At 40.6% G+C, this 26061-nt stretch overlaps 1 protein-coding gene across 6 annotated transcripts in view; it reads left to right on the forward strand.

Moving 5' to 3' along the window:
- The window catches only part of Ten-m (teneurin transmembrane protein Ten-m), a 196895-nt gene that overhangs the window by 148952 nt on the left and 21882 nt on the right, over positions 1-26061 (forward strand). The window lies entirely within an intron of this gene.

A 26061-nucleotide genomic window follows, 5' to 3' on the forward strand; every position in this document is an offset into this window, starting at 1 on the left:
CTCGAGCATTTCTTGAACTATGTTGGAAAAGCCCGCTGGGCGACTGGGGTTTTTGCTAAGTGAGCATAATCCCATTAAGGTGGCCACCGATGCAGAGCACTTTCTGGTGGTTGATTGATGGGGGTATCTACTGCTTCGGTTTTATAATAGATGCGGTCGGTCACCCCCTCAAAACGCGCGCAGCTCACCCCTTACGCGGCACTGCAACTTCAACTTCAACTTGCACTCAAAGCGAGCACGAGGACCCTAAAAGGGATGGTCAATCAATAGCAGCCTGTGTATCCACGCTACGTGAATCTCGTAGACGTCCTGCGTCCTGCGAAAGTGTTTTCCATATTTTTACCAAAAATTTGAGCGCGTCGCACCGCAGGATTCGCATGCATTATACACGTCGACGCGGTGGTGGTTTTAAGCCGCCCGGCGAGTGAACCCCCTGGAAATCCTGCTGGCCGCGCACTTGAATATGGATGGGTGTCTGGTGTCGCGCGCGTTAAAACTCCCCGGTAATGGAATCGTATCTGCCGCGGCAACATTTGTATAATTCCGAATCCCACCGTGCCGCTGCCCACCCTCCCCGCACACCACCCAGACGCATACATAAATTACTACGCCCGCACGCTGGGACGAAAAACGGACGAAAGGGAGCGCGCACGGAAAAATGTATTAATAACACGCCATCCAAGCGAATCTAATGTCGCACAAAGGTAAACACATGAGTGTGTGAGTCGGTGGATGTAGTATGTGAGGGTGTGTGGGTTCAGCAGGACTCGGCGTGTTCGCACTGTTTTCAGAAAGGGTTTGTCAGCAAACAAACCGCTAACAATAGCAGCGCGCGTCGAGAAAATACTTTTGTCATCAGTCAAAATTCAAATTTGCTCGGCAAGCGCAAGCTGGATGCTGGCAGAGTGGAATTATCGAAGCGAAAGTGCGGAATTTTTAATTAGGAAACCGTAATTTTCCACGAAATTTAGTTTCTATGCGAGCGCGAACGACGAAAATTAGTCGAACCTTCATCCTGCGGTTTTTAAGAAGTTTCGCCCCCGTTGGGGAGCGTTGGGGAGCTGGCACACGAAGGGTAATTAATCTTAAATACTTTAAAATCGAGCTGTGAATAATAATTTCCAAAGGATCTGCGTAAATTCATACATCGAATGTTGAAATTTGTCGGCTTTTCCGGTCGAATAATCTCGCATAGTGAAATAATTTAATAAACTCGACATTTTCGGTTCCATATCGTATTTTAGTGGTTTTAAAAGTGCCGCAAGGACTTTGTCCTTCAGCCTGTGCACGTCCTTCCGGCGTGGACGCCCGCGCGTCGAAGTTTGTTATATCGAATTTGCACTCGCATCAACACATTCGCGTAATTATTTGCCTGAAATCGACTTGCGAAACTCTCGCCCGCTCGCTTCAGTCATGAATAAATCCTTCCTGAGACGCGCAGTGGCGAGTGCAAACAAAGTCGGGAATTGGGTGTGCGCTCTCGGCGCAGCGCAGCCGTGATGTGCTTCCGGGCTGTCTCGGCGTTTTCGGCGCGTAATTCCGGTGCCCAGAATTCACTAACTGACTATCTATAGGGCTACCACTGTAGTCGCTGTACAACTCCATCCTTAGACCTGCAGTACGTGCCCAAAGCAGCACTAGAACTAACTTTGAGCTGTCGTCGACGAAAAAGTTTACAATGTTTCACTTGTGTGTAATAATCCGATTTTGGTCACCCTTGGGCAGATATTGTTCATACGCATAGTGACGCGCTAGGGGTTGAAACGGGGTGCGCATTTGTTACATCCGTTTTGCAGTGGGTAAAGCGTCGCTTTGCCACTTCATTGGCGCAATTTTAATTTCATGCTCCAGCTGAAACACACAGCATCTATGCGGATGCAAGTATTGGGGTAGAGGAGGCGGTGTGGGCGAAGAAAACTGGCGCGGATGTTTGTTTGTGCTCCTTTGCATTTATATTGTGCGTCGGGTGTCGCTTTTAATCTGCGAAAACTCACACGTGCTGCATGATTTTATTTTATGCATCGGGTATTTCGGAAAGTTTGCGTGAAAATTCAATTTTTGCAAGTTTAGTGTTTGTTAAAAGTACTTTTTAATAGTAACAGTATATAAATCCTTGAATTATTGCGCTGGATAAACTCATTTTCAATTTTTAATTATTTTCGGCTTTTGGCAAAAAAATCTACAGAGAGTTAAAGAACTTAAAAAGTAAAATATACTTTTTTAGTTTTGGCTAAATTTAGTTTTTTTGGAAATGATTGTATTGCTTTAACATATCATCAACTCCCTTTGAACCACCCCCATAGCACAAATAAAAGGATATTTTCATAAATGAATTATTCAGAGCGGTTTTAGCATTTTAGCATTTCTTTTTCTGTTTCTGTGAAGCACTTTTTGCTACCTATCACATTTTTCCTCTCATTATCACTTTCGTAGCTTAATCTTTTAAGATCTTTTGTTTTTTGTTTCTTCTACTCCCCTAGCAGGGTTAAAACTTCATACCTATTCATTTTAGGACATACCCAGAAGGATCATAATAAAAAATTTAGTGAACCCTGGGAGTTACCGAAAAACTTGCTATCAATTTATAAGGCTGAAATTGGAATGAAAATTGTTTACGATTTTTGTTTTGTTTTCAACTGGCGGAAGCATAGGTTGGAATGTGGTAAACAAAAATTTATTATGACGCGTGGGTTCTCAGCATGCACATGCCTCGGGGTGATTTGTTTGTCGGGGTTCTGCGTGGCTGCTTGGTGGTTGGCACGAATTGGTACCAAGTGGCATTCCTGTCAGCTCGCGTTGATTGCGATCCGTAGATTAGTCACACACTACCTGGTGGCGCAATCCACCGACGATTCTTTTCATTTTTCGGCTTTCAGCAGAAATCCTGCATGCTAACCATCCACATTCGCATTGTGTACATGTCAACAATTTTAACACAACATATTTCAGTAAAAATACAAAAATATGCAATTTTTTGCATCCTGCAGGATGCTACCACCTGAAGTTTAATAACACATCGCGTAGGATTTTACTTATATATTATTTACATTATAAAGTAGTACTTTATGTAAATGCGACCCTCAAAAACAGCCTTCAATGTGATTACTTCCCATGCCTGGTTCCTGCCGACAGGAATGCGTTGGAAGCGCATAAAGAGATCGCGGGTAGGTGAAAGCAGGGTTTCGCGTGCGTGAGAAAGTCTCGTGTGTTGGGGGCATAAATTCGCCGCCTCTGACGCCGCCCGCGCGCGCGGAAGAAACAAAACCGCAGAATTTGATTTTAATCTTTTATTAACAGCCAAACAAGATTCGCGCGCGCACGTTTATTGCGTTATGATCCAATTTTCACATGATTTATCGCCGTTAATAAACATGTTTGCTTTCGGAACCTTCACAAACGCGAAGCATTTAGTAATTCAAAAAGAACACACTCTCAATTATTCAACCATCAAATATTTACATCCTGAAAAAGGATATCTCTACAGTAGTATTTTTTAAATTGTATTTCTATGATTTGTAAAGTTGCAAACACGGTAAAAAAAAAGCGTGGAAGGAAATAAATTCGTTGTGAAATACTATTTGACGATCATAAAACTTACTTTACTTTTACCGATATGATGCACGCACGTATACAAATGCTGAAAACGTCGAATAAAGACACGAAAAATGAGAACCGGAAAGGAAAATAAGGAATGAAGACGCGCGCGCTCCTTCTCACTTTGGACTGCAGGACGAGGGTGGTGTAAATCGTACAACTCTATTCCTGCCGGTATTCCGTCTTGCAGGAAACGGAAAAAACCTCGACACGAAATTCACGTCAATCACGAAGCGTAAATATGTTTTCATTTGATTTCAATAGGCAATCAGCACCGAACTGCTACTTTCCCAAACATTTCTTACACTTTCTCAGGTTGTGACTTTTTCATCTTCTTTTACTGCGCATGTTTTAGTAAGCGCAAGGAGGAAGATGTATTCAGAAGCCAATCGAAGCGCCTCCAACAGGCGGTTTCTCATACTTTCGACGCGAATTTTCCATGATTTCACCTAGGCGCTCACGTTTTTCTTCGCCTTGGGTATTCCTGACTATTGGCAATACCCAATACATTCCGGAATATTCTTACTTGAGGAGGAGCGCGCGCTAGTTCGGCGCAATATTCGTGAATTTGTAATGAGATCGACGCCTGGAACCCAGGTTCCAAGCGTGCCGAGAGATGCGTCCCGTCATTTGAATAACAATGCGAAGCTCTATTGCCGGGTAGTGGGTGCCGGGTACCATCGGCGCACTTCAACCCTCAGCGCTTTCCGTTCAAAGATTGAGAGAGGTGCGCGCACGTTCCGCGGGACTTTTATGCGATGCGATGAAATGCAGAAATGTACAAAACGCGTGCGAACGGCGAAAAAAAAGCGAGAAAAGTTTCCGGGGCTGTTTCGCACCCTGGAATCGCTTTATACGGGCGTTTTACATAACAAATCAAACAAATCATACGCGGCGCACAATAAAAATCCAAATTTTACACATTCCGCATTGTGGGGTTTGATATATGATAATAATTTCGACGAAAGCATGTTTGTCCAAATTTATTTTTTTGAAATTTATTGGTTTCGTTTTAAATTAACCTCAAAACTGATCAGAATAATCCAAATTGTATTTTGGTTTATTCTAGAAGAGTAAATGGTCTTTTCGGGGAGTAAATAGAACATGAAATCGATACCCAGCTACTCGTCGCCTAATAATAACCGACTGGTACTTACTTTCGAAAGGCAGGAATAACAAAACTCGGGATTATCGACACACGTCGGATGCAACGTGCCCGAGCACAATACAATGCCTGACAATGTAGATTAACTTATTGATAAGCGCCGCGCGCGGCGCATAACTGGGTCGTGGGTCGCACTGCAAAGCTCCCTTCTTCCTCTCCCTCTCGCGCTGGTCTCTGAATGCGACCATCAGCCAGAAACAGAACTGCGCTGTCCCCGTTTGCTTCGATGCACTCCGCTGGTGCACTAGCGCAGATTAGATGCATTAGATATACACTGAATACATTTTCGGATCCGATTACAGAAATCCTCAAAAAGCGCACAAAACAAAAAAATTAGGGTATTACCCAAATAGGTTTAAAAGTATGCGAAGTGATAAAATCGATACCGATGATGGGTTACATGATAACCAGAGTATCTGGGAATAATGAATTCAATTTCTGCGAATATTTTTCGAACTGAAGGGGGAGAATTCTGCTTATTCTGAAGTGAAGAGCAATTCGTTGTTATTTAATAACAAACGCAATCACACGCTCCGCTTCATTATTCCATGTTCGGTCCCTATTTGCAGAGATATTGATGTGTTGTCTTTGTCCTGCGTCCTATTCCAATAACAGGCCTCGACCTCCAGATAATCACTTTCCGATTCTGGCCTTCGCCTCGCCGCTGCTCCTAATTATTATCGAGGATTATGTAAGTACGTCCTCGTCATCGACGCAGGACGCAGCTGAGGGTGCCGAGGGTGCATCGGACCATTCGATATGTGACATCTTTGCCAATCCTCCGACGTCGCTATTAATTTTCTACTGTATTATGTTATTGATGTGTTGGTATATTAATATTAGGGGTGGATTCGGGTAAGGAGGAATTGAAACATGTTTTAATTACGAATTCACGCGTTGCGAATGCCACCCCTATGCGGGAAGCAATGAGAAATGAGCGACATGCAACGATATCGTTATGATTTTTCTCTCCAGAGGGTGAATACGGAAAAGTTTATTGATCTAAATAAAAATTACCACACCAAAAAGTTTTAATTATATTTTGAGTTGTTTTTTCTAACAACTGCTAATTGGATCTAATTAATAAGCAAAAATATTTTCTTGGCTTGATATTAAATTACTCTGCAAATAACCTCGAAGCATGCAAAATGAGGAAAACTTACACTTTGCAATCTTACAGCTTGTTGGTTTCTTTGAAGCTACTGCGTTGAAATGAGATTTTTTGCATTTCTGGGATTTCGGCAACATTTGGTAGATTTCCAGCCGTGGAGAGTACATATTCGGCATTATTATTTGATGCGGTTTCCTCATTATATCATCCCCGAAGTTACATCCGGGCGTTAGCGTCTGTGGGCGCCGCTCACAAATTCCACCCGCCTCTCACTTCGGGCCTTCTCTGTCGTCTGTTTTATGCGAACGCATCGAAAGTTTTCACCCTCTCTAGGCGAGTTGCGTTTAATATAAGTACTTGTAAGATTGCAAGAAAGTCCGGCTTTCTCCCTCTGCGTTCCGGCGTCGAGTGCCTCTGATTCTTTTCACTTTCGTGGAGCTGAATTTCCAGATTGGAGTTTTCGGCTCATTCGAGGGATGTGCATGAATGTGCATTTAGTGGGAGAGGGTCTACGCGCAGATTTTGGAATATTCGCTGATCACTTGGCGAGTCTAATTAATAGCCGGGGATGCGTCCCGCGATGTTGGGTCCTGGTGAAAATCGAGGGGTTGGAAACACGGTTTTGCTTGTGGCACTCTCTTAAAACTTTCTAATTTGTTTGCGTTTCTTATCATTTAAAGTTCGCTGCAACGCTCCGGAGGCGGGCAATGAGCATTCGAAACAAACTTTATTTCTGTGCTTCGCTGGGAATTTCTTCTCCGGCCGGGAAGTGGAGCAAGGCCTGGACCCAAGACTAACCGAACCAGGTCTTTGTTTATTTTTTCCTTTTTTAGATGCAGGGAAGCGAAAAAGTCTAAAAATTCTAATGAATTGTAATTTTGTTGAGATGGCATTTAGAGGTTTTCGGTAATACCTGCTGGTAACTATGTGAGGATTATAACCATAACCATGCGTAGTTTTGGAAGTGTTAAATTTCATTCCCACTCATGATAGGTGTTCACTATTCAGTAGCGTTGGCGGTATTATAATATTAGAATTTTCCTTTTGAATGCCGAGTGGGTCTTCACCGTAAAACAGGAAGCGATCTCTCTATCCGCGCCAAGCATGGAAATTGTATTCGGATGAAAGTTGCAGGTTTAGTTTTAGTGCGGCTCTTTGCGCGACGACGAAGGCGCATTTGCATTTTCGGTGCGCGTTAGTCCACCGGACCCGCTCCAAGTCTCTCTTTGTACCTTTCCCGGCAGCTCGGGCGAGTGTTCCTATTATGACGAATGAATGGCTGGAAGAATACTTACACGAGACTCGCTAACAAGTCCCGCACGTAGAGAGAGCGCTGGAAGCCTTGATCAATGGCGCAACTTTTCTCAACTCGTAGTCCTTCATTACCATACTGAATACAGGAGTAAAGGAGCAAAACCTGGAGTAGTCCAGGGGACTCTGCTATACAGTCAGATGGCGCAAACTTTACGGCCGGATTATTTTCGTTGGTTGATTGCAAGTATTTTAGAATTGCAAGTATTTGGAATGTTGAAGATCCTCGCGGAAACTTTTAAATTCCTACGGCGATCCTAATGAAGCAGATAGTTTGACAGACGGATCGATGACTGGCTTGTGCTTAACAAAAAAAACGAAGCACCGTGGAAAAAGTGGAAAGTGGAAAACTCCTCGCGAAATTGCGGGAATCGGGAATCGTCCACGACTGGGGAGCGATTTCGTTCCGCGCGCATCACGCTCCATAAAACACGACACTTTTAGCTGCTTTCCAACCCACCGCATCTTTTCCACCTCCAGGTCTACCTTTGCTGGTTTCACTCGAAAAGTGGAAGGATTCGGAAAACGTTACCAAACCGCAATTACTTCCTCAACTCGAGCACGAACTCCCGAATCCCACAAATCCACTCGGTGTGAGAGGAAAATAAGTATAACCAAGCACCACGAGCGGGATGCGAAATGCAAAAAGGGTTTGGGAACACTAGGTGCAACGGTGGAAACCTTGCTAGGCATTCGCAAACATCATTAAACCGAATGCCACTTCAAGGAGGCGGAAAGAGGAAGGAGCAGGAACAAAACGACACTCGGCGTACGACGTACAAGCAATGACTGTTTCGAAACAGCAATAACCATACTTGGGGAGCAATTTGAATTAATAAAAAGTGCAAACGATTATTGCACATCGCGCTGTACCGGAACCTATTTTTTTTCCTGTTAAACTTTTGTATACTGCCAATTGTTTTCATCCAGCTTGGATATATCCATCTTTAAGTCCGTCGCAGCTATCACAACTCTAAGTGTATCCTTGGGCTAGATGTCTAGACTAAAAAAAGTGAATGTCCACGCAATAAATCCGGCGGCTTTCGAGGGAATCCATATTATACATCAACTTCTCCCCTTCGTGGAGCGTGGTGCTTAGGGTTATACGTATTTCTTGTGTTTCTGGGTCCCCCCTTGAAAATTTCTCATCCTGTAGCAGGAAAAGTTTCCCGACGTGTGTTTCCACATGATTTTTATTACGTTCTGCTTGATTTTGCTTGATTTCACGGAAAACTTACCTGCTGCGCATCGGGGCATATCTAACCACACACGCAGTTGGGTTTCAGCCATTACCTGCTGGCAGGATTAATGATAAATTCGAATGAAGGCGAGGGGTGTGCCCGCACCACTAGTAAATCACATTTGCCAAGCCTATTTTTAATATTATTTTTCTTTGACTTACAGGAGTGCCTGCAAATCAAAACACACTCGAATGATATTCCCGTATGAATTAAGTGCTCTTGAACATGAAAACTTCCAATTATTATGATTTGATTGAAGAGCATCATCATTCATATAATCCGTTTGCCGTAAAAATACATATCATAATACCATAAAAGCTACAGTTTGCCGGTTTTGGTCTTGTTGCGAGTCCTTCATGCGGTATAACAAATTTTAATACCCAGCTTATTATATCCGAGCCATTTTACAATGCTCTCCGGTATTGTTCTGATGATAACACATGAAATGAGCTCGTCTACTGGGCGTTTGCGCACTTTATCAGATGACCTGTAATTCTGAATTGCTCCCTCATTGCACAATTTTCCTCCCCGCAGCTGAAACAATCTCAATCTCGAATTTAACTTTAACTTTGAATCGTGCAATCAAGGCCCCCGAACGTGTACCGAAGCATGTTTATTTAATATTTAAATGGTTATTGCCTTGTTTTCCGAGCACACCTGGTCGAGTATATGGAAAAGTGGGAAATTTCTCCATTACACCAATGTGAGCATCATCATGATCAGAGCGCGGGACTTTTATTATCGCCATCGTTCTTCCATTATCTCGAGGCTATTATTATCTGTTTCGCTTGGACCTGGACCATCGGGTGTTGTATAACGTTGCACCTCAGACAACACACTCTACGATAGTTGATGATTCTTTTGCTGGTTGGCTGCCGAGCGCGCAAGGAAGGAAGTTGGCAGTCTTGTAACTAATCTGCCGTGATTACACTCGGGAGACCGTGGGACTGGCTGCTGGTGCTGTTGATATCACCTCTAGACTAAACTAGAGATTGCAGGTTGAAGTCTGCCGTCCAGAAGGTTGCTGGCATATAGATTGCCACTTTCGAGCCGGTGGAAACATTGTAGCCATCTAATGATTGTTTCCCAGTCTCATAATCTCATCCTAACACCCAGTCTGCTGTGTGCTGGGTCGTTGGGAGCACTCCATATAAATTATTCAGCCCTCTCGGCGATGGCCAACGACCAGCGACCAACGAACAAATTCAATTCTATAACTTTATGATATGTTTGGGTTGTGCAGGCACAATAAAGCAACATATTTCCTTCGCTGTCCGCAGTCGATTGTCCGCATTTTTGCGACACGGCAACAGAAAATCATAAATATTGGAAATTCCACGAATATCTCCAGTCACGACTCGTCTCGGCGTTCGTGGTGCGTCTTTTTTAGTCGTGCGATGTACGAATATTCGAATATTAGACGCCGAGAGCGTGGAATTGTGGGACATTCCGCTGTGTCGTTGTCCATTATTATTGATGGCCACCAAACAACACAACCGACAACGCAGCCCTGCTTTTTCGTTTTGCTGCGCTTAGTTTTTGGGTTCCACAGTAGACAAGATCGACAAAACGAGGAAAACTTCGAGCGTGCCCAACTATGGACTATAAATCGTGACTTTTGCAAAGCTTCCTGTTGCTGCTCCCTGCTACAACTACCAATGACCATCGAACATCGACTAGACCAGTCAAGATCATATACAGTCGCTTTTACAAAACCCATTTTAAAACCCATCAAGCGATGTCAGATCTCATTTAGAAATTGAGGAAATTTTTAAGGTTTTTGTAATCTAGTAAGGAAATCTAATCCAGTTTGGTTTTATGCTGATCGAAATTTTAATATTTCGGAAATTGTTCGTTTCTGCCAACATTAAGTGGATATTATCCATGCTGGGATCGTTCGTGCGCTTTATTTGAATATGCTTCATATTTTATGGCCGCCGCATGGTGTGGTCGCCGCAGCAGCGCTGTCCACTGCGCAGCAGTTTTCGCCATTCCTGCTGGCCCTACTGCATAAGCCACGCCATATCCCACACAATACCACCTCACGCACGCTCGACCACACTCTCAAACACCACCCGCACACATGCACACCGCACCTAACTTTTCCAACTTCTGTGCGAAAGTTTACGACTTTGTAATTTAAGTTAAAATAACCGAGGAGTGAGGAGAGATTCTCCTGCACTCGGCGGCATGCACATAAGGGGGGAAGGAAACTTTTGCAATACAAGCGCCCATGGTTCTGGACCAGTATTTCAAAATTCTAGTTTTAGTTGTTTTAGTTGTTTTCGAACTGTCTATAAGTTTCTCGGAAAAAAGACGAAAAGTTTGAATTTATTCGTAAACTAAAATCGATTTTTTACTTTTCGTGCAAAATGTGGGATTTATTACTTTGCGCAAAAGACTACAAACATTATAGAAGCATTCGGAGTGTCCGCACGTCCGCAATTAATAAATAATGTTTTCATTTATTTGCTGTTTGCACAATTTTGCGCGTAATCTAATATTCTCTTTTTTTCAATGTTTCATTTTTGCCAGAGTGAAAACAGATAAACAGGTGATCCAACAAAAGTTCTAAGAATTCCTATTAAGAAAAAACAATCACATTATTTATAAATTTTCAATTTTAGTAAAATATTATGAGAAATATTATAAAATCAATGTTGACAAAATTTTATATGGATTTGTATGGAATTGATTTGAAAGTTTTTGTTGTGTAACGTTAATGTCATTTGTTGTATCATACAGTAGAGGTTTGGTTACTTGCTTATTCCCTTTTTAGCATGTAATACTGCGTTTGGCGTTTGCTTTCGGTTCGGTTTGCGCGCCGCCAACGCGAAATGCGAAATTGTATTTGCTCATGCACGCACACACACACACACACACCCGCGCGTAGGAGAGTATCCGGTAACAGCAACACGTCCGGCTAAAATAAAAAATAAAATAGCAAACACAACCATAGGGTTGCACACAGCGTGGTGAGCAAAACAAGACGAAAAAAAAAACCACTTTGGTTTGAGTTTCGGTTCAGTAAAATAATTTCCAGCACCGCTGTATTTTTATTTTTATAATACAACGCATTCCATTATTTAATTTTTATGTATGCGCTCATACATTTTATAAATTTGTTTCCAAACAATTTTCCTAAACTATTTATCCCAGTTGTGTGTGTGTTGTTTTTTTTTTGTTGTTTTGGGTTTATTTTTCGCATTTATCGGAATGAACCAGAAACGAAGGGATGATGTAGCCAACCCTTATTACATATTATATTGAAAACCGAAAGTAAAGTAGCTTATCGCAATGACAATAACGACGTCGGATGATTATGAGCGTGGCGGCTAGGGATGCCAGCGAGTCGGGCTGATGGCGGCTGGCAGGAAAAAAGCCAAACAATGAACGGCTTAGGATTTATATTTCGCGGCGGGCTGAACAAGTTTCGTCGTTTTGGGAAGCAGCACAACCACCAGCCCAGCCATCAGCATCAAGTCGATTTCGTGCCGCCGCCGCCAAAGAGATTACGCCATCCTCTCTCGCTGAAAAAGAACTCCTATTATTGCAAGGCGCGCGCGCGCGCACAAAGGATCAGACAAAAAGCACGCGAGCATAGACACGACTAGACCAACACACAACACATTATTTAATACGAAAAGTGTGCATGGAAAAATTTAAATTCAAAAATTCGGATTTCAGCGTCGGCGAAAATAAATTATGAATCTTTGGTCTTCGGTAAACCCTCTCGCTCAGCGTATTCTTCCTGTTTCCACTTTGCGCGGTTTCCGGAAATTTAATACTTAAAGCCCGTTAATTTACCGCTTCCGGAAAGTTTCGGCGTGGACGCCAAATTTACATCCACAACATCTCCGAGGACATTTCAAGGGTATCTTTCGGAATCATTCAAAATTAATATGAATTTTGATTAGTTTTTGAGGTTGCGAAGGGATAAAATTGAAGTTTCGGTGAAATCACACCCGCGTTTTTTATTGAACGAGTTTGAGCAATTGAAGAAAGTGGAAAACTGTCGTTTTATGGATTTTCCGATTTGCGTCGACGCAACAAGCCACGACAGGAGACGATTTCTTTCCTCTAATGTCTTCCTACAGCTAGAACCATATACCCTCAACTCCAACACCTGCAAATATACTGAGTGTTCCAAAAAAAATTAAAAAAATATCCATTTTAACCTAAAAATACATAATTTGAGGTTATGCAATGATGATTCAAGAAATGACACCATCCATCTAATTTTTTTGTTTAATATTTTTTGTGGCTTTTGTATATCTGAGAATGAAAAGTATGATAGATGTAGACTCCTCTCCGGAGGGCTTATCCTCAAGGGTGTTGCTGTTCAACGACGTCGACGTTTTCTCCTGCCACTCTTGCAATTCCTGCGCCGCCACCACCGCCTGCTGCATATCATTCGCCATTCTGGTCGGATACATTTTACTACACCTAAACGCGTTACAGTGTTACACCTTTTTCGTCGTGTTTTCCATTCCTGGCCCTTTCTATCCCACGCAGGGCTGCGCCGCCGCTAAGGTGGAACGTGATATTTTAATGCCTATCATCGCACTTTGCGAGATTTCGCCCATTTAAACATTCATCGCTCCTCATCATTTATTTACGCAATATTTACACGCCGCTTGCGTGCACTCCCCGTGGGGGCTTGGACGCGCGGTGCATACGGAATTATTACACACAAGCCCGGCAATTCGGCAAGTGTTACATTATGGAGTAAGAGAATTTCGTCGGTGTAAAACAAAAAAATAGCCCCAATCAACTTGATTGGTCTTTCAGCCCCCTGTATTGCAATCCCCCTGCTAGGAAAATCTAAATTTATACTAAATGCATGATTGTCTGATTGTCTGCATCATGTTCAATCCGAATGTGTGTATTTGTTTACCTTGGTGTTTCGATGACGCGATAAGCCAATAATCTGATTATGTCCGAGGGGGCATTCGACGCGACGTTTGTATAAATAGCGCGGCCGTTCGCCCTGCGGACAATTTCATAAACGAGCGTAACGACGCCAGCCGTAATGCTCGTAACTAGTCGCCTAACCGCGCGCGCACTTACTATAAATAGAGTACAAACTCGTGTTGCGCGACGTTCGACGCCCGATGATGATTGAACGCGTCCAATAACGTTTGATTGCGCAGGATGTTAACAGTTTGAATGGCCGTGCTTGATTATATCGTGAAAAATGAGAAAGTAACAAAAGGCACGCGGCGAGCAGGGAAAACTTGAACAAACGCACATTCCTGGAACATGTGTTAGGCTATAAGTGTGGTATTATTTATTAGAGTATGTGGATTTGTGAATTATGGGTTATTTATTATTGTTTTCTTTGTTATAGGTAAGTGATCGTCTTCTACTTATACTACAATTGAGAGGTGATTACTGCTGAATGAATTAAGGTAGAAAATTCATTAATGCATTAAAATGTAAAAAAATTAATATAACACCTTGTAAGAATTTTTAGGTAATTGTTTTATTGATTATTAGTCAATTATCAGTGAAATCCAATTTTAAAAATAGTTTAATCTTCAAAAATTTATTATTTTCATGAAAATTAGGGGTTTTTATCATTTACAAAAAAATTAATACTCTTTTTTTAATTTACTCCAACCTTAGAGGGTGGCATTTCCACCCCCTGTCGTGAAACACAAATAACACACACTCTGTGTTAGTAAAATACAACCAATTAGGCATGTCTCTGTCAAATTTCATGACTCAACCCCTCATGGCAACCTCCCAACTGCAACAAACGTTTCCCAATCGAAATTTGTCATTTTCAACCAACATGTGCGGGCGGTTCGGCATTTATAATGAAATTCTTCGCCGCCGGCCCAGCTCACGCACAAAGTCACAGTCGGATCCAATGCATAATCAAAATAATCACAGCAATCGCACATATTAATATGCATCGAAACAAGCCCACTTGTATGTTATCTCTGCGCACAACTGCCGAGAAAAAGGCCATCTCATTCCCATTCATTCCATTTATTTCGACTTCTAAGCTCCGTAAATGAAATCTTTTAATCCTTTACATGTGCAACTTCACAGCCACGGCGCGCAGCGGCTATTCTTCAGTTCTTTAGTTTTAATCATGGCACTCGATGTTTCGAGACACTATCAGCACGAGCTACACAATGGGTAGGCAGGGCTGGGCCGGGGGAATGGTAGGAAATAATTGCAGGCAACACGTGATTATTATTATTATGCCAACCGATATTAAAGTCAGAGAGAGCGATGAGATCGTATCTGCGTGGAGGAGCGAGTGTATCGAGAAAATGAGAAATGAACACTGTGAACAACGATGTGAAAAGGGGCTCGGGACCACCCGTGGTTATTAATAAAGTCGCGCACGCACCATATTCGACATGTTCGATCGTTACATGTGTTGGATGTTAGAATGAAACGCTATGCGTTTGGGGAAACACGTGTAAATTAGGAAATTTGAGAATCAACTTTGTTTTCTTCGGAAACTCAAAGTATTTTTGGGTAAAAAAACTTTCAAAAGTTTTTAATTTTATTATTTTAATCATTTAAAATATTTTTTGCATTTTTATTGTCTTCGGAAATAGAAAGGATCACATTAATACGAAATATCAACAGTTTCATTTGTTTACACGAGCGTAATCATTGTTTATAAAGGTCCGTAAATGTCGGGTGACTTTCTGAAATTACCGCCCGCGCCAAAAGCGCCAGCCAGATGAAAAGCGCGGTGGAAAAATAAAATTTATAAGCCTCATATATTTTGTCGTGCGCGACTGTTAAAGCGCCATTTTTATCGTCGCCATTAAACAAAATTAAAACTTTACTTCTCTAATTTCCAGCTTTTTCCAAATTTATCTCCGGAAAAAAAAACTTTCTAAGCAAATAACACGTGTTAATTGTTTTCGTTTTGAATCGCTAATTATATTTGCTAGTAAGGGTGAGTCTTAACCCTTTGATTTGACCTTCCAGCGCACGTTGTGCAAACGAATAAAACGAAATCATTAAATAATTCACAACTATCGCAAAGGTTTCGTGCTCTTTAAGTGCGCGAGGGTTGAAAAGAGTTGAAATGCGTTTGCGTCTCGGCGCATTGTTGTTTTAATTAGTATTTTGTGTGCGCACTTGCGACGCTTCCTTGGCCCCATGCTTGGGGAGGAGACAAAAGTCTACGCTTTTGTATTTTATGTTTAAAGTTTAAACTTGCACGCTCGGTGCGGGTGCCGGTGCATGGAAAACAAAAGCTTCCTGCAAGAGTAAAAAAATCGTTACGCAAAAACGACGAGGCAGCTCTTTTTGTGATGACTTGATGAACGTCAAAAGCGCGAAATTAAATTGCTGATAAAATCTTAGTTTTACGCAAGGTGTGAAAAAAGTGCCCGGGAGAGAGGGTCTGAAGGGCTGACAAAAAGAAAACATTTTCCTCGGCGCGGCTGGATGTAAAGTAAAAGTCAACACAATGGAGAAATCAAATTACCATGTGAATAGGAAAAATAGTGGCGTTGACAAGTGTATTAACATAATAAAGAATGCGAATTGGATTTTTTCCTTTCGCCGGCCTTTCTTTCGCCTGCATCGTTTTGTCCGTCCGACCGAGCTTTCATTATTTCATAGTCAATATTATTCGCTCTTTTATTCCGCGCCTGAATCGGAGGAAAGTTGAAGTTGAACCAAAAACATATCCCTCGGAAACGGTAGGCAGGAAAACCGTTGATAATATAAACAACGTGTAAATCGCGCTTGTCTTGCCCTCACATACATTCATATACACACCCCCGCTCTGAAAATAACCACCCTTAGTGTTGCAGGTTTAAGATTCGAATCGATTCCCTGCATGAGCGCCCACGCTTCGTTAGGCTGTTACTACGTTGGTTAAAATAAAGTGTAATTTCGCCGTGTGCGTTTTTCTATTTACGCTCGTGTTCACGTGCGCCTGCTGCAACAACCGCCCCTTGACTTTATGCGCGCCACCCTTCGATGTAAGTCGGTGATTTTCGTATCGCTTCCGTTTTTCGCGTGTTAAAACGATACACTTGCTCGCGTGCGAATGTCGGGAATCAAGCATCTAGGATCTTCTCAAATTAAAAATGACTTCCTGTGACAATCAATATATAAAAATATCGTAATTGTAATTTTTTTATATTTTTGTGTGGTGGAGATGTGTGTTTTGTGAGTGAAATTTTGTATCAGTTGCAGTTTCTAGAATGTTTAGAATTGCAATGCTGGACTGTCTGAATGTCGGAGGCTCGGAGCGTTTGGGGACTATCGCGTTCGCTTATCGCGACGGCGCACGTCCTGTTCCGAGGGGTATCAGGCACGTCTTCCGGCCATCTCGTGTCGACTCCGACTCTAGCGCGCACGCCAAGCTAGGAACTTCCTTTTGTTGTTTTTATGCGATTTCCAGGCAAGGAGCGCACGGTAAACCACCTACAGTACAAAAATACCGAAACTTTAACGAAACATCTATAAGAATACAGAAAAAGGTTGCAAAAGTTATACATTTACGCACTAGTGCAAAAAAAAGTATCATTTTAGACATTAAACTATCCCAATAATTCAACATTTGATATTTTCACGTAAAATTAATATCAAATAATAGACAATTTGCTAGAGTAATTTATTTTCTTATCATTTGATTAATTTTATCACATAATTCTATTACAATTTTCATTAACACTAGGTGTCTTGCTTTGGATATCTTCCAGTTGAAATATACCTACGTGAAATTAGATCCGGCACGCAATACCAGACACCATCGCATGGCGGCATGCAGGAATAATATTGCGCAATTAAAATAGATAGCATGCGTGATTTTTTATTATCATTTTCATTGCGTCCCCTTGTTATTATCGTAGCTTCCTCAATTTCACCATGCGTGCCATAAACCCTCGTGGACTCACTCTATTAAGGTGTTTTTACCTTCGTTTTCTTACATTTCCAACGGTTTCTTTCTTCCCCTACGGTTTATCAACTTTTTTCACTTACAATCAAATTTATACCTGTAATTTCACAATTTGTTTCCAGATTGTATTCAAAAACATAGTATTTATGATTCACTAATTGATTAGGTAAAAAGTTGAATGGAAAAATGATTTTTTTAAGTTTAATATGAATTTAAGTGAAACTTTTAAAAACCTATGCTGGTGTTGAATTACTAGCATACCTTCAACAGTAGCAGGTAATAAAACGAACGTTTTAATGCCTGGCACCTTAACGTCGCCTAAAGGCATACCTTCACTGGAGAAACAAAAGAAACACGTGTGGTTTATCACTTTTGGTGAGCGTTGTAGGTGGGCTCCTGTTACCCAACGCTATCTTATAGACTAAAAACCAATTTCCTTTTTGTAATCTTCCTTATATATATATTTTTATTTTTACGTCAGGTGCGCTAACGACAAATTCAGCAATAAACTTTATTGTTTTTGACGTATGTGGCACACCGTCAAAAGTAAATGCCCTCAAAAGGCAATTCCATTGTCTTTTGTTTAATTCTTCACATGACAATGAACTTGATGCGTTTCTAAACCTGTAACTTGTAATGCACACTGTATGAATATTAAGCTTTTAATTCTCAGTGTTTTCGGTGTCTTTGATTTCAATTTCCTTCCTGGAATTGTCTTTGAAGAAGAATGAAAGCCGTAAAAGTACACGTGCCGAAACAAACACCTTATTATCATTCACAGGGAATGATAAATTATGTCTTTGTTGATTATAAATATTTACATTTTTTTACAAAATGTAGAAAAGTTTTATTTAACTTTTATATCGTGTTTAAAAAGTAATAATGACTAGAAACTAAAATTAAAATAAAAAGCTCGGGTGAACCACAAACAAGTGGAGAAACAACATCTAAAAATGCGCATTCAACATGCACCATTTAAAACTCGAAACAGAAATTTGAACCGGTTATAATTACGATTATTAGCCGAATGCACAAGAGTTTCTTCGGCAATTTTCAGCGCGCGAGTGATAAAGACTTTTCAACTGTTTGCAACTGTGAGAATGGCAGACATGCACATTGCAGCAGTACACAACTGCAAGTGCAGTTAGTTATATTAGTCGAGCGTCAGAAGCGTGTAAAAAGCGTACGAAACGCGAAAACAAAACTGCAATTCTATTGTATCGTATATTGTAGCACGATTGTGTGTAATCGTAATTGCCGGATGTCACTCGAAACTTTACATTCACACAATCTACTCGTTTTTGTGCGCTACAGCTGAAAATTGTTTCGCTATCGCTGATTTCGCATTGTGTTGTGCATGGAAATTTTTCTAAGTATAATTTGCGTAACATACAATTGTCGATATCAAAGAAAACTAACGCTAAAATAAAAACATGCAGTTATTATTACGATTTCAAGAAAGTAGCAAACGTTTGGCGTGATTTTAGCAAATGTATGAAATTTATTTCTTACTTTTCGTTCCATTTGCAGTTTTTTCGAGCGTCTAGTCGCTGCACGAAATGTATTCAAGGACATTTATCACCTTGCAGGCATTGTGCCTTCGCGTGGATGTGTCTACAAATGCAACTTTCTTTCATTCGCCCATTCGTTGGCTTCCACGCCGATAGTTTATTTCGATTCTTTTCGGCTGTTCCTTTTGGGTATTCTTTCATTTTATAGCCGGAGTGTTCATTTTTACACGCCGCAACTTTAAGCAAAGTCCATTCATTCATGCCTCTCTTTAGGTCGGATCTCTGAAGACCGCGCGCGTTCCTTTTCGCCTAGGGCATTGATTTTTCTGCATTTGAATTTTCACGCCAGTTTGCGCCGTCAATGATCATTCATTCTACGATACAGCGGACACAATACCAGCCGACTACAATCGACGGTGAGGTTATTTGTAGTTATGTATTCCAGCAGCGTGGAAGGCGAAAAAAAGAAGGTATCGAAATACGAGAACATAATGGACGCAAACACAAAATGCCCCGAACACATGTTCGAATGTGGGGCATTATTGTTTTCCTCGCTTCTTTCTGAATGTCCTGAAGGGGCGGCTTTCATAAGTGCCACTCGAACATTTCGATGCATCAATGAGTCAATTTGTTGACTGGATTATTCAAAGAAACGACCGAAAATATTGACACGTATTAATAAATTATAAACGTCCTACATTTATCACCACTGCTTTTAGCTTCGCCTAGTTAGTTGAAGTTGGAGGTTATGTAACTCTATGTTAGCCGAAAAGTTAGGTTAAGAAACAGCACGTGACTGGCGTCTGATTTTTGTACCTCGTAACAAACTTCTCGTTAGTTAGTTATCCCAGAGTTCTCGCCGCTCGCAATTATTACGTTCGTTTAAGTTTCGGGGCCGCTCGCGAGCAAGTTTCCGCCTTATCAATCGAACGTAATTACGCCGCAATTACCGGCAAACTCTCGGCCCGTTCATTATACAATGTCGCATTCTGCTTACAACCCCGCGCAGCCCACACAATCAAAACCATACATTTAAACACACACGAGTAACGAGTAAGTTTGTTCTACTTGTGTGTGCTTTTATGCTTTTTGGTCTTTGGCCGTTAATAACTGGAGTATAATTACCGAAATCGGAAAGTGCCGCGCGACTAGTTTTCCTAACTCGTAACGACATTTACACTGCTCATGTTACGTGTCGAGGGAAAAACCCACCGGTAAACGTGGGGTAGTTGCTACTAAATTATGAATACGCTGAAAAAAACCGCCCCTGAAGTCTCAGCGTACGAGTATACTTGAAAGTCGTGAAAGTTTATTGGCATCCGATTTAGATTGTTTAATTTCAAGACGAAAATAGCTCAAAACTCTTCGTGGAATAGTTACATTTATGAAGAGTTGTTTTGATTTCGGATTGTGAGATCGTAAAATGTTTCATTCTAAACAATGACTATTGAAAATGATTCAGATTCTAATAAAAGCACTTCTTGGTTTACAATGTTTACATAATAAGCTCTTATTTCCTTTGAAAAGTTCATTGAAATCTTGTTTATTTTATCCATTCTATAGAAATTTTGTATGGGAATGAAAGAAGATTTTACAAAAAAAGGGATTTAGATCATTTATTATATTTTATTTTTAACATGTGTAATAGAATTTTTTTTATTTTAATACTTTTGTAGATTTTTTTGAAAATTATGCGTCTTAATTAAAACAGAATTGACACGAGCGTAGAAATAACTTTGAGGATAATTCCAAAGACGGTTACATTAACCATTCTGTCTCCTGTCTTCTAGAATCTCACAGATCTCAACATTTCTTGTAGTCGCCGACGCTCCGGTGCATTTTTTGCTCCTGCATGTAATCCAAACTAAATCAAACAAGTTTTTTGCCGCGCCTTGTTCGCTCTTGTTCCGAAACTATTCTCCCTCGAAACGGACACCCGGCTTGTCTGTTCGCCGACAAGATTCATCCAACTTTTGCGCGCGCCCGGGAAAAACTCGCGATTTAACTCTGATTTCTTGCAGAATCTCCAGGCGCGCGCTCGCGCGCTGCGACTGTAATTCGTCTGTGTAAGCAAATTTCGCTGATGAAAACTAAGAATTTCCGCGTCGAGCGCGCGCGCGTGCTTGGAGTGTGCGAATAGAAATTGAAAAACACTTCCCTCCTGCGCGCTTCTTATTCGCGTGGCGAAGTTTTCCACAATTACAAACGAGTTGAAGTTGCACGGATGCGACGCCGAAGAATGACAAACACACCGCAAATACAAACACGTTCGGCGCGCGCGGAATGCCGGCGGATCTCAATTAACAACTTTATCAAACTCGGAACGGAGAAATTCACGTCTCGCTGTCCCGCAGCTCTTCAGGCGCAAGTTTTTATTATTTAATTTGCGTACTTCTCTTTTTTCGCTTCTTTGCGAGCAGAAGAGTTTGTCGAACAAATTTTCTTTCAATCGAAAACTAGCAATTCAATCTGCTCCGGCATTTTTTGCCGTCTCCAAAGTTTTTATTATATAATGCAATTATTAACAATGGCGAACTTGGTGAATACTGAAACAAATCAAATGTAAATGTAGGCCAGTTTTAATTTAAGTTCGAGGGAAAAAATTAATTTTCTACAAAATGAACATTTCTACAACTTATACAACTTAATTTGCGTGTGTCTTCAATTTCGTAAGGAGTTTTCGGGCGTCGCGGAGCGCGCAACTCGCTCTATTTATCTTTTAATTAAAATTTTACGAGTTTCATTCATCACTCACTAATTATTCGCAGGCGCGGCGCTTCAAGCGCTTCTTTCGCTGCCTTCGCGGAGGGCTTTTACATTTCGTCCTTGTTTGTATTCGCTTTTGCCTCATGCGTGTTCAACATGAATTTATTTGCGTTTAAATTTCAAGCAAACATTCACTTTGCCGTCGAGCAGAAAACTGCAAAAAAGCGCGCTCGTGTGCGCGAAACACTTTTCACATTTTAATATTCTATAATTTAGTTCTGTTTGCGTACGTATTCATTTTTAATAGTTGATGTTATTTTAAAAATTCAAACGCAACCATTTCAACCATTTTCAGTTTTAAAACGCAACCTCAAGTGTGCTTTGAAAAATTTAATACGCTAAAGAATTCAAGCACAAAACACTCTTCAAACTTCCAAAGCAAATACAGAACACAATCACGCGTACAAATGGAGTTTTTATTTTCGCTTTCAACAATAAATTGAGCAAGAAGCACGAAGAAGCCGCTCGTGTTTCCATCTATTCCGACTACCTACTAATACGCAATGCCTAATACACATTTTTCAATTCGGATTCCGAAAAAAGTTTTAATCTCCTTTTTGTCAGTTGTGCTCACATTGTGTGCTTCTGGAGCTGATAGAACCGATAAAATAAACACGATGCCCGACGCGGAACGAAAGACAAACTCGAGGAAAACAATGTTAAACCCGCCGTTTTCTTAGGATTACAATGAACTACCGCAACGAGCAGCGGCTTACAAGAAAAAACGAAATAATAAATTATTAAGTAAACAATGCACGAATATTTTACGATGGCGACGCGTCGGGATGCAATTTCGAAAGTCATTGTCTGATCGAATCTAAATCTCCATATCCAACAGCGTTTTTCGATGCGTTGGCTCTCCTCCTCTTCAGAGACGCGTATTGCCGCAGCAATGTGTGTTTTCTGGTTTGTTTGTTGTTTGAATCTGGTTGCTCGGTGTCGGTTTTTGACTTGATTTTAATAGCTTCGCATAGCTGGAGATGCATCTTCGCATCTCTTCGTGTGGCAGTTGGAGCATTTTTTAAACTGCGTCGGTGCAGATTGATTTCAAACGGGACGGACGCACGCTGTTTGAGGCCTTCTCAGGATTTCGGCGGACCTCCCGACGACCGCCCCGAAGAATGTTTGTTTTCGGACCGCTTGCTGTGTCACGGCTTAAATAATATGACAGTAATTGCGTTTCGTTTACATAATTAAAATTAATAGTATTTTTTCACGCTCAAAATTTACTATTTTAAAGACAGATTATCAAAATATAAACAAAGAACTAGAAATTTATTATTTCCACCTGTTTATATCACTTTTTTTAAATATTTTCTAATGAATATTATGCGTTTATTTTTATTAGTGTTAAAAGTACACTAAATTTTCTATAAAATAAAACAAAGTTGATGTTTCTGTGACTTACCATTTGGTTGTAAAATGAATTTGATTTTTTTTTTGTCCGCACAAAGATAAAGAAACATGTCATTTCCTAAAATGATGAAAAATTTAAAAATTTTTAAATTGATCTAAAAATACAATTATAAAATGTTAATTTATATCCCTGTTAAGTCTTTAATTACACGTGCGTATAATTTCAGTCTCCACCTGTTTTCCACTCGATTTGCTGCGAAAATGCTTTAATAATTCATAAAACCGAAAATTCTATGAATTACCACAACTGTAACAGCAATTTACGTTGATCCGCCGGTGGTGTGCACGCCGCGAACCGCGCGTTAATTAATTACCTGATAATGAGGTGATGCCTGGTCGAGATACGCGTCGATGCGCGGACCTCTTTAGTTCGAAACTATTTAACTTTTAATAATCAACATAATCATAAACTATCCCTTCAAGCTATAAAGCGCTTTTCATAGAATACAGACGCGCGCGCCGCGCCGCACTAAAATTTAAATTAATTCCGAAATATTTTAATAAAGAAAGGAGCAGCAAAAGGCAGCACGGCTAATCTCGAGGCACTCGGAACACTATAATTATAATTATACAGATAGCTAACGAGGAGCGAGTACCTTTCTCAAACTTCCAACTTGTCAAACGTCGAGATCTTCGGTTGTGATCTAGCGCTCGAGAAGAATTCGACCGTGAGGTGTGTGTTTGAAAAGGCGCGTCATAGCGACAAGTGTTTGAAGAGCTCCGAAAAAAGTCTACGAATACGAAAAACATAAATAAAAGCTTGGTATTCATTATAATGCCGTTTGGTTTCATTATAATTCGGCTTTAGATTAGAATTTTTTATTTTATTTTTTATTTTTTTTTATTTTTCTGCTTTGTGCTTTTATTTATGTGTCAGTGAACAATTAATTAGTGATGTCCACATGTAAATGCGTAAAGAGTTGTATTTTTGAAATTTCCTGAATGTTTAATGTTGATATCTGCAAAAGATGTAATTTTACAGCGTGAAATATGCCAACTGGACGAGAGTATTCCGAGAAACTATTATCCGATATAAATATTTCATGCGGCTGCACTTCAAAAAGCTCATGCATTTCGACTATCGCATTTACCTGCGTTTTATGTCCTTCCACCGAGCGCTCGAAAAACTTTCTAATTACATCAAAGCAAAAATTATTTCCATTGCGAAATATGTCACACGTAAATGGTTTATTACCACCCACAAAGCAATTGAAATTGTAAACAAGTTATTAAATAATACGATGGTTTTGTTTTTACGGTCAGCTTTTAAGCTTTGCTGCTTGTGAACAACTGGTAATGTCATTATTTAGATGCTCCGGTGGTCGAGTGCAACTAAAGATTAAAATTTTAAACGAATAGATAACTTTGCACGCCGTACGCCATAAAATGTTTAACGAGTGAGCAACAAATTGTTCTTTCGTTCTTCCACCTTTTTAGCTACCCCTGCTAACCACCGATGCACGCTTTCTAAACGCCGCGGCACTTTGTAATGTATTTTTCGTTACTTTTCCGGCCATTTTTTTAAATTTCTGACTCTCGTCCTTACACATTGTAGCGTCTTTTTGTAAGTTTATATCGCGCCGTAATGTGCGTCAGTGTGCCGGGGTAGGTAAGGCGAACGAACCGTGTTTGCCGCTCATTTTAGCGATAAAACTGTTTTATTATTATATTAAAATTTCGCGTCCGCGAGCGCTGCGCGATGCCTAAATATAGTTAGGGCTTTTAATGTCGCTGCTAATGCGATGTACCGAAGCAGGGTATAAATAAAAAAGAAACGCCCAGCCGGGCCGGGCAGGTACAATAAAAGTTTGTGTGCGGAATGCAAAAATGTATTTTTAGAAGTTGAATAAGCAAGAGAGCGAGGTTTTAATCTTTAACTTTTAGCTTAAAATGGACTTTAAAATTTTTGTGTTCAGGAAAGACATTAACCCAACTTTGGGGGCCTGTAGCGCTCACACTAATTATTCGATAATGATGAAATTTTATAATACTTTAGTTTAATTATTCATCTATATGTTGATACTAAATTTGGTAACATGACGTTTATATTTTAGTTGTTATTAATTTTTTAAACAAATTATCATTTTTTTGTGAAATTATTTACTAATTTGGCTTTTTGAATAAGTTTAAATAAATATTATGAGTATATTTTTATTACTAGTGAAAGTTTAATAAATTCTCTATAAAATAAAGCGAATTTGATGTTTGTGTGACTTACCGTTTGGTTGTAATATGAGTTTGAAAATTTTCTTTGTGATATTTTCGACTACAAAGTAACTACTGAAGAAAAATGTCATTTTCGTTGAATAAATTCCGCATTTTTCGCGTTCGCTTGTTCTCCTCGGGCTGTGTAAATAATTCCCGGTAAGACCGGGCTGCAGCTCATTATCGGAGCGAAGCGTAACGCGCGTTTCTTTTGAGCCTGGCGCGCTCAAAGCGCGTCTCATTCGGCGCCCGCTCACATGTGCGCATAATGACGACGACATGTTTACGGTCGTCGCGTAATAAAACGCCGATTTCGCACGCTCGCCGCCGTCAGTACGCAAATGCGTGCGGAACCGACGCACAAACAAAAGAAAAACGCAAAACAACAACGGCAACGCGCCACCCTTAATGACCAACTTGCGATTGTTTGCATTTTTCGCATTTCGCGCGTGTCTCGCGCGCTTCGCATTTTTTCTTGCGTCCGCGCACTTTGCAACAAAGTGTGAAATTTTAAAGACTCGCACAAAAGACTCTCACCCGTTGAGAAATTTGTAACACTTTGTTTCATTGCCGGAGTTAATTCGGCAACATTTGTGCAAATATTTCTCTGTGCGCGCGTGAAAATATTTATCTAACCCGGATTATATCCGTTCGCCATTTGCGCTTGTGTTTTTGCTGGGTTTTTATTTTCATGCACGTCCGTTGTGTCTCCGGAGAGACAAATCGACGTGTTGTGACAATGTCAGCACGGACGACATGCGCCTTTAGCTTTGCTTAAAAGTTAAAATATTTGAGGACTACATGGAGGTCCTTCACCACTCACAGAGTGCCATCATCATCTCTAGCGC

Source organism: Atheta coriaria, unplaced genomic scaffold (genome assembly GCF_025399875.1).
Source record: "Atheta coriaria isolate IRGN ID8LTWV9N9 unplaced genomic scaffold, Caltech_Dcor_3.1 hic_scaffold_5_pilon, whole genome shotgun sequence".
In the NCBI taxonomy this organism is placed as follows: Eukaryota; Metazoa; Arthropoda; class Insecta; order Coleoptera; family Staphylinidae; genus Dalotia; species Dalotia coriaria.